Genomic DNA, 9,627 nt, shown 5'->3' on the forward strand with positions numbered 1-9,627 from the left:
ACTTCGGATGCCTTTTCTCCCAGCAATGCAAGTCAGCAGAAGCCAGTTGTTCTTTGCAGTGTGTACATTCATATCATCAGATTTGGACTGCAGTAGTTGTTGGCTAATTGATACACCGATTCTAATGTCTTCAATACTTGCGCTACTTGTAGCTCAGCCAAATCTTTGTTTCAATACATGTGGCCTCACACGCTTTAGCCTACAGCTGATGAAAATGTTTAAATATTCAAAATTTTAACACTTTTTTTTTTTGCAAAAAGTTTTCCATTTTTGACCAGCTTTGGGAGTGGATAACATTTTTTCAAAATAAAAATGTCAGCTAATATCATTGGTAAAACTTTTATTCTTCTGCATTTTTCTGACCAGCTCTCTTTTGACCTTCGTATTTCCAAGGTAGCAGCGGGCCAGTGCTGTAATCCACATCTGATGTACTTGCTCTTTTATCACCTGCTCCTGGTCCAAATTGAGGCCTGTCTTTCAATGAGCGCCATGCGGGCTAGACTCCGAGCAGCTGATTGACTTCAGTATAGGAGGGTCCGCCCTGTGGAACACCCTACAGGACCATATATTCATGGAGTTCATGCTGTTCCTTTCTGTCCTTGATCCCTGAGGCTAACCTCCTGCATAGCCCTGGCCAGAAAGGGTCACCAGGATCCCTGCATCTGGTCCATAACTTTTAGCAGAGCTCAGGCAGATCTTTCAGAAGCAAACAGCCAATCTTGGAGGTTCTCCATTTTATTTGTTCTTTCAGGACTGGAGCCTTAAAGCACACATACAGTGTTGCCAACTTCCTCAATTTTATCATGAGTCTTGTGATTTCTGGTGTCTTTCATAGAGCCCAGCACCTGGAGTCAAGTGACTGGAGGAGAATTAAACCACGTCAGTTTCTGGCCTGGGTGGCTGGAGAGAAAATCTGGAAAGAGGAAGCTAGTGCAGCCTGCCGAATCAGAAACCAGAAGGCAAACCACTTTATTCAGTTTAGCTAAAACCCCTTCCTTAGCAACAGAAACTAAAAAGATGCCTTTTATACTTCAATAAGTGTCCACAGGGGAGTTACACGGGTATAACTAGACTGGTTTAAATTCACACCTTGGCTTGTACCAGTATAACATTCCCTCGTAGACAAGCGCTTGGGGTAGGAACCACAGAGTGATAACAAAGCTGCATGGAGCCACTTCATAACCCTCCCCAAGGCTGGGGCTGGGCTGGTGGCTCCTTACTCAGGCCAAGTTGCCACTATAAAATGAAGGCGACCGAGGTTACCTCAACGTACAGCCACCAAATTGCTTTTGCATGTCCACACCACACTCCTCGTGTCGGTGGTGCGTGTCCTCCCCAGGAGCGCTTGCACCAATTTAATGGTCAGTGTGGGGCATTGTGGGACAGCTTCTGAAAGGCCACAATAGGGGATGTAAGCAATGCAGTATCGACACTGACACTGCGTCGACCTAAGCACATCAGCCTACGTGCTGCGCCTCGCGCGGAGGTGGAGTTATACAGTCGGCGTAGTGGGCGAGTCACATCGGCGGGAGCAATATGTTAGCACAGACGCTTACAGAGATCGGTCGACGTCAGCTGCCTTATATTGACCTAACTCCGTAGTGTAGACCAGGGCTCAGATGTGCTTGCAAGTGACATGGCAGCTGGTGCCAGGGGAACTCCCCTCTCAGTGTGACAACTGTTCCAGCAGTACCTGAAGGGAGGGAGGCAGGGCTATGGTGTTGGTGCATTGAATTCAAGTCCTGGAGCCACTGGGAGAAACCTGAATTCCCACTCCTGCTATGTCCCTCCACCACTCAGGGGAAACCTGCTCCCTCTCTATGCCCCACTTCCGGCAAGAGACAACCAGTCCCTCACCCAGCAGCCCCCGCCTGGAGTGGGGGGAAAGAGCATGGAACCATTCGATTTGAGGGGAATAGGGAGTCTGGAAGACTCCTCTACTGAGGGGTTGTCTCCTGTGTCACCAAGGGAGGGAGAACGTTTTCTCAGGAAGTCCCCTATTAAAATCTGGGCAGAACATCCCTGGGCAGAGGGGAGCTAGCTGCCTCAGAGATCCCCAGCACGTTTGGGCGATAATTACTGAGATATTGGCCACTGTGCCTAGACCCCAGCAGAGCAGGCAGGTCCCCACTGACACTGAGGCTAGAAAAATCACTCTCAGCGCTGGGTGATCTGCTGCGAATCTGACAAACAATCGTACTCATCCTTCTAAGCCGCTATCGCAAGTGTTCTTGGCTGGAACATTCATCTGTTTCAAGGGCCAGGAGCACCATTGAAAGCGGGAGCCTCAGTTGTCACGAGGGTGAACACAACAGCCTCCTGCTCTGGGTTGGGTTCTGCGGGCTAGGACCCCTGGCTCTGGTGGGCATGTCAGCGCTCAGTGCAGTTATTGTGGTTTGTTATGCTGGGGGCCAGCTTTGTCTCTGGTCATTTTTTTCCTCTTGGTTAGTGCTCCGTGACTGATGGGGATCTCAGTAGAACACAAATTGATTTGCTTGGCTTTCATGGTTGCCTCTGGACTGTAATTACTCAGGCAGGAAAAATTAATTAGTCCAGTGCGGGCTGACTGCTGCCCTCTAAGCAGTGCTGAATCTTAATTGGAGCGCTCCAGAGAAAGGCACTGATTCACACCACGGTACTGAGGGGCATCGTTTTTTTCCGGGGGCAACGGGTGGTGGGGGCTGAAGGTCACCATGAGAAAAGTGTCGGCTCTGACATTGCCAGCATCATCTTCACGCCCTGTTTAACCATCAGAACAAGCCCATCGAAACCTGCCTGTCCCTCTCTGAGCTGACAGTGTAATGTTACACAGGCTCTCTATTTCTGTGCTTAAGGGAATATTAACAGTAGGGAGAGGAAATTCTCCCCAAGATATTGGGTAATTGATTACTGACTATTCCTTTTCCGATGTCTATAGTGCTGACTGCCACAGCTGTATGACACCTAGATATTACAGTGACGGGCGCTATAGAAACCCGAGGGTGGCTGGAACTGAACAGCATAGGCCTTCAGTCATTAATGCCGTCCTGCAGATTCCCAGGGATCACTGAGCAGGGCGATACAGGGATTGGTGGCTGTACATTCACTTGCGTCAGCTGGGAATTTGGCAAGGAGTAGGGACACTGGATGACAGAGTGGGAACTCCTGGGCATTCTCAGTGACCCACTGTGGAGTCTAACTCGAGTACTTCATCTTCTATCATGTCTCTGATGGTTTTTGAAACAGCTTAGAGGGTGGAGGGAAGGCACAGCCACGCTCTGCAGTGCATTGGTTAGCCTCTGATCATGAACAGTCAGGGGAGTGGGTGAGAACGATCATCTCATCCATCCTCTTCTCCCCTCCCAGAAGGGCTCCCCAATTTAGATTACCCCAGGGCAATTAAACCTCCATTTGAACAGGAAATTGCTCAGGGAGCCTCGGGTTCCTCCTACTCCGCTATGACCCTTACGATGTGGATTCATTCCTGCCTTGGAGCCTCCTGATGCCCCACTGGGATGGACCCAGTCCCCGCCACTGGGATGGAGATGCTTGTCTTCCTTTGCTTTATAGCCCTGTAAATGGCAGGCCTGTTCCTCTGTAGCTGCTGTTACTGGTTTGGTTGCCTACGCTGTGTTCCTGCGTTATCTCCTGCCTTGCTCCTTCATCTTTGTCCATTCTGTAGAAAGGTCCCGTGAGCCTTGTACAGCCAACTTGGTGCACTGGTGTTCAGCTCACACCACTAACACGAACAGTCCATGCTGGTCTGAATAGTTTGGGTTATTTCATTGGCTAGGACCGTGTCCCCTTCCCAGCGCCCCTATCCTTTTCATCCTGTTACGTGGGTCACTCACTCCTGCGTCTTCTGCACTGCGTTTACTGCTAACACAGCTGATCAGAATTCTTCAAATAAAAGAGGGGGGGTGGCTGAAGAATGTTCGTTTGTCAAAAATGAAACTGTTTCATGAAAAACATCATTGATAATATTGACATCGTCTGTTTTCCGGAATTGTTTGATATTTTAAGTCAATATTTTAATCAAAATTTTATTGACATGTTTATCAAATTTATTTTCAAAATCATTGATTTGTTTTCTTTACAGAAGACAGTTGTCCGTAAGAAAATGCAGTTTTCAGTGAACTGAACAATTGATAAGGATTTTGAATTTTTTTGATAAATATTTCAATAAAACTTGTTATAAAATATTGTAAAATACAGAAAGTGGCTCCGTTGTGAACCTGATGAAATGGAAAGTTTCAACCTTTGGAATTTTTTGCAGAACGATTTCCCCAGTTTTCGGCTAGCTCTATTTTTCTTTAAACTTAAAACCATCTCCTGTTTTCAGAGCTTAATTGCAACTATGTAGCAGGCCCTCCAGGTTGATCACGGAGTGTTCCTAGCATACATCTGGGCCCTTGTTCTGTTGCTTTCAAACATTTGCAGACTGCTTTGGGACATTAAAGGTAGTTCAAGACTGGAGTGTTTTCTTTTGGGGCCCCAACTAGCATTAAATCTTCCATTAGCAGGTTGAGGGTGATGATAGACTTGTAAAACTGGAGAGGATGTTTCAATACCAGGGTCAGTTTTTCATACAATCCCTTTGTGGCAGGAGCTGATTATTTCACCATGAACTGTTCTCCCCAGTTTGAATTTTGTCTCATTACTATAATTACTTATTGTTTGGTATCAGGGACTCCAGAGTTAAGGTTGTAGCTGAGGGTTTGTTTTTTTGTAAACCAGATCTGGCCCATATCCCACCCCACCCCATCTGAAATTTCACAGGCAATGAAATGTTGGCCTCAATTTGGGGGCTTGGATATGTATTTTAGGAAGAATTGTTCTGCCAAGTGTGAAGTGGATTGGATGAAGAATCCCTTAATTCAATTACGATAGCCTAAAAAAAGAATTCTCGGCAGGAATCAAAAAGTCTTCTAAATTTTTTTTGCGACTATGTAGTAAAAACAAAACTGTTACACATCACCCAGTTACGCAGTGTCTCTGTCCCCTTCCGCCTGTGACTGGATAACAAGATACAGGAGAACCTCAGAGTTACAAACCGGCCAGTCAACCGCACAGCTCATTTGGAACCGGAAATATGCAGTCAGACAGCAGCAGAGAGCAAAAAGGAAACACAGTACAGTGCTGTGTTAAACGTACACGATTAAAAAAAGAAAGGGAAAGTAGCATTTTTTGCTTTTGCATAGTAAAGTTTCAAAGCTGTATGAAGTCAATGTTCAGTTGTAAACTTTGCAAAGAACAACTATAACGTTTTGTTCAGAGTTACGAACAACCTCCATTCCCGAAGTGTTCATAACTCTGAGGTTCTACTATATTAGTAGGTCTGGCAAAGGTGTCTAAGTCGCTGTTTTAGAACATAAGAATGGCATTAGTGGATCAGACCATCGAGCCCAGTATCCTGTCTTCTGACAGTGGCCAGTGCCAGATACTTCAGAGGGAATTAACAGGACAGGACAGGACAATTATTGACTGATGTATCCCCCTGTCGCAGGGCAGAGGTATAAAACCTTTGGGTGCCCTGCTAAAGAGCCGGCTTCCCCCTGTTTCCTTGTAGGGTGGCCGGGTGTATGGGCCAAGACCCTTAGCAGGAGCCCAGCTGCAGGCCCTAATGAGGGCAGGCTCAGGGTGATCTGCTGAGCCTAGTGGAACCAGCTGACATATAAACCCAGGGAAAAGCTCGGGGGTGGGGGAGCCAGACAGGAGGATAGGAGGGTTGAGGCTCTGTCTCGGGGGGAAGGGGCTGACACAAGCCTCAAAGGCCAGAGGACCCAGTGAGGGGTCGGAGCAGGGACAGGTTTTGGGGGGATTGGGACTGCACAGCCACCGTTAATAAAAGAACACAGGTGACGCACCTGCAAGAGGCGTCTGAGACCCTTTCTTTGGCCAGCCCAAGCACAAGGCTCAGGGACAAGCAGAAGGAAACCTATGCTGCCCTGTAACCCCGCCGTTGTCCAATCCCAACTTCCGACAGTCAGAGGTTTAGGGGCACAGAGCATGGGGTTGCACATCTGACAATCTTGTCTAATAGCCATTGAAGGACCTGTCCTCCATGAGCTTATCTAGTTCTTTTTTGAACCCAGTTTTACTTTTGACCTTCAAACACCCCCAGCAGCGAGTTGCAAAGGTTGATTGTGTGTTGTGTGAAGAAGTACTTTCTTATGTTTGTTTTAACCCGGCTGCCTGTTAATTTCATTGCGTGACCCCAGTACTTGTGTTATGTGAAGGTGTAAATAAGACTTGGCTATTTACTTTCTCCACACCAGTCATGATTTTATAGACCTCCATCATATCCCTCCTTACTCGTCTCTTTTCTAAGATGAACAAGCCAAATCTTTTTCATCTCTCCTCATATGGAAGCTGTTCCAAATCCCTAATCATGTTTGTTGCCCTTCTCTGTACCTTTTCCAATTCTAATATCTCTTTTTTGAGATGGGGTGACCAGAACTGCACACAATGTACAAGGTTTGGTTGGACCACGGATTTATAGAGTGGCATTATGATATTTTATGTCTTCTTATCTACCCATTTTCTAATGGTTCCTAACATTCTGTTTGCCTTTTTGACTGCCACTGCACGTTGAATGAATGTTTTCAGAGAACTATCCACAGTGACTCCAAGATCTTTTTCTTGAGTGGTAACCGCTAGTTTAGACCCCATCATTTTGTATGTTTGGTTGGGATGATGTTTTCCAATGTGCATTACTTTGCATTTATCACCATTGAAATTCATCTGCCATTTTGTTGCCCAGTCACCCAGTTTTGTGAGATCCCTTTGTAACTCTTCACAGTCTGCTTTGGACTTAACTTGCTTAAGTAATTTTGTATCATCTGCAAAACTTTGCCACCTCACCATTAACCCCTTTTCCCAAATCATTTATAAATATGTTGAACAGCACTGGTCCCAGTACAGGGCCGTGGGGGATACCGCTATTTACCTCTCACCACTGTTAATACCGACCATTTATTCCTAACCTTTGTTTTCTGTCTTTTAACCCATTTCTGATCCATGAGGGGATCTCCCCGCTTATCCCATGACTGCTCACTTTGCTTAAGAGCCTTGGGTATGGAATCTTGTCAAAGGTTTTCTGGGAGTCCAGGTACACGGTATCTGCTGGATTGGCCTGGTCCACGTGCTTGTTGACACCCTCAAAGAATTTAGGCTTCACCGCAGTCCAGAAGCCCCTACTCAACTGCTGCCTATTCCTGGAGTTGCCTACACTCCCTGAGCACCTACGTGTTTGCAGTTAAAGTTCCCTAGGTGCCTGTGGGCATGTGCACTGCTACCTCCCTCTGGGCATCTGGATGCCTATCGGCTGCCTAAGCCCCAGAGTGATCCACAACCAAGGGAAGACAGGCGTTCAGCCACCTAACTCATGTGCAGGGCCCAGTCCTATAGGCATGCTCAGAGGCTACCTAACGCCCCACATAACAGCCAGCAGCGGGGCTTCCTTATATCCCGTAGCCTAGTGGTGTGGGCACTCACCTGTGTGTGGGAGACCCCAGTTCAAGTCCCCACTCTGCCTGATGGGGAGAAGGGATTTGAACAGAGTTCTGCTAGGGCCCTGACCACTGGGCTCTAGGCTACTGTGATATAAAGCTTCCTCTATTGATGTTGTTCCACTTTAATGAACTAATTTAATATTAATTGGGCCAGTGAAAACGTGAGATTGACTCTATAGCCCAGAGATTAGGGCACCCACGTCCCAACTGAGTGCCCTAACCTCTAAAGGCTGTAAGGAACGTCTCCCGCCCCGCCCTGCCCCAGGCTGGTTTGTGTGAAGCTAGGCCGCCTCTGAGCACAGCTACTGGACCGGGTCCTGCACACATGTTAGGCAGAGGAGCGCCGATCTTCTGTCAGTTCATGGATCGCTAGCAGACATTGGGTACTGATGTGCTTGTAGAATGACTCATCCACTTCCTCTTCCTCATTTGCTGGTCTTTAATAGACCCCACCATAACAGCGCTACTGTTTTCCCCATTGTGTCACCCAGACACTCTAAGTAGGTCTGTGGCTCACTTCCCCTTGGACCTTGGAGGGGTCTCCATCCCTGCCTCCTTTTCCCCCGTACCTATCCTTCCGGAGCAAGCGATACCCCTCAATGCTGGTACTCCAATCATGGGAGTTGTCCCACCAAGTCGCTGTAATACCAATTGTGATAGGTTGGATCACAGAAACCCCCTGGGGGTTGCCACCTGATGTGCCAAGACTACTTCTGCCCCTGCTTTCCTGCCCTGCCAGCCTGGGACTTCAGTGCCCTGCCTGGTTTGAGCCAGACCCGCTAGCCTGCTGCAAACTCAGACCCAGGGTCTGAACCACGTCCCCTAACAGCTGTAGGCTTGACTGAAAGCAACTTACAGAAGAGTTCCTGTCTTTAACCCTCAGATGCCCAACTCCCAATGGGGTCCAAACCCTAAATAAATCCGTTTTATCCTGTATACAGGTTATACAGGGTAAACTGTAAATTGTTCACCCTCTATAACACTGATGGAGAGCTATGCACAGCTGTTTTCCCCCCCAAGTATTACTAACATCTCACCAGTTCCAGTAAGCTTCCTTTTACAGACTAGTTTCCTGCTAGTCTGGGTCCAGCACCCAGCACTCACACCCCCTGTAGTGACTGTCCTTTGTTCCAGTTTCTTTCAGGTATCCTTGGGGGGTGGAGAGGCTATCTCTTTAGCCAGCTGAAGACCAAATGGAGGGGTCTCCCACGCAGGGCCGGCTTTAGGCCAATTCCACCAATTCCCCCGAATCGGGCCCCGCGCCTAAGAGGGCCCCGCGCCCAGTGGCAGGGCCGCCAGGGTGGGGGCAAGTGGCCGAGAATCCCTTCCCTGGCTAGAGGCTCCTTTTTAATTTTTACTCACCTGGCAGCGCTCCGGGTCTTCGGCGGCACTTCAGCGGCGGGTCCTTCACTCGCTCTGGGTCTTCGGCAGCACTTCAGCAGCAGGTCCTTTAGTGCCACCAAAGACCCAGAGCGAGTGAAGGACAAACCGCCAAAGACTACGAGTGCCGCCCGGTGAGAACAAGCCCCACATGTTTTTTTACGTGTTTTTTTTTTTTCAGTCATCCCTGCCGGGGCCCCGTCAAAACTGTTCGAATTGGGCCCCGCACTTCCTAAAGCCGGCTCTGCTCCCACGGGCTTAAATAGACTTTCTCTTGTGGGTGGCCCCTCCTCACTCCTATGCAAAGTCCAGCTCCAAGATGGAGTTCTGAAGTCATCTGGGCAAGTCACATGTCCATGCATGACTCACAGTTTTTACAGGAAGAAGCCATTGCCCACATGGTATTTTGAATGGCTCCAGGAAGACTTCATATGTGGATTGGAGCATTCCAAGATGCATTGTTCCTTAAGCGCTTCTTGATTGGGCACTTAACTTTGCAAATTCCTTTCTAAAGAAGTTGACCAAATGCCTTACAAAGCTTACTTAGAAATCAAGCAAGTATACAGCCAATATTCATAACTTCAAGTACAAAATGATATATGTGTACAAATAGGATGAATACATTCAGTAGACCATAACCTTTACAGAGATAAAAGCACATGTAGCATAAAACATACTCCATTATGTCATATTCCCATAAAGCATTATGGGATACATCGTCACACCAATTAATAATTTTCTTCGTATACCATGA

Source organism: Malaclemys terrapin, chromosome 19 (assembly GCF_027887155.1).
Source record: "Malaclemys terrapin pileata isolate rMalTer1 chromosome 19, rMalTer1.hap1, whole genome shotgun sequence".
In the NCBI taxonomy this organism is placed as follows: Eukaryota; Metazoa; Chordata; order Testudines; family Emydidae; genus Malaclemys; species Malaclemys terrapin.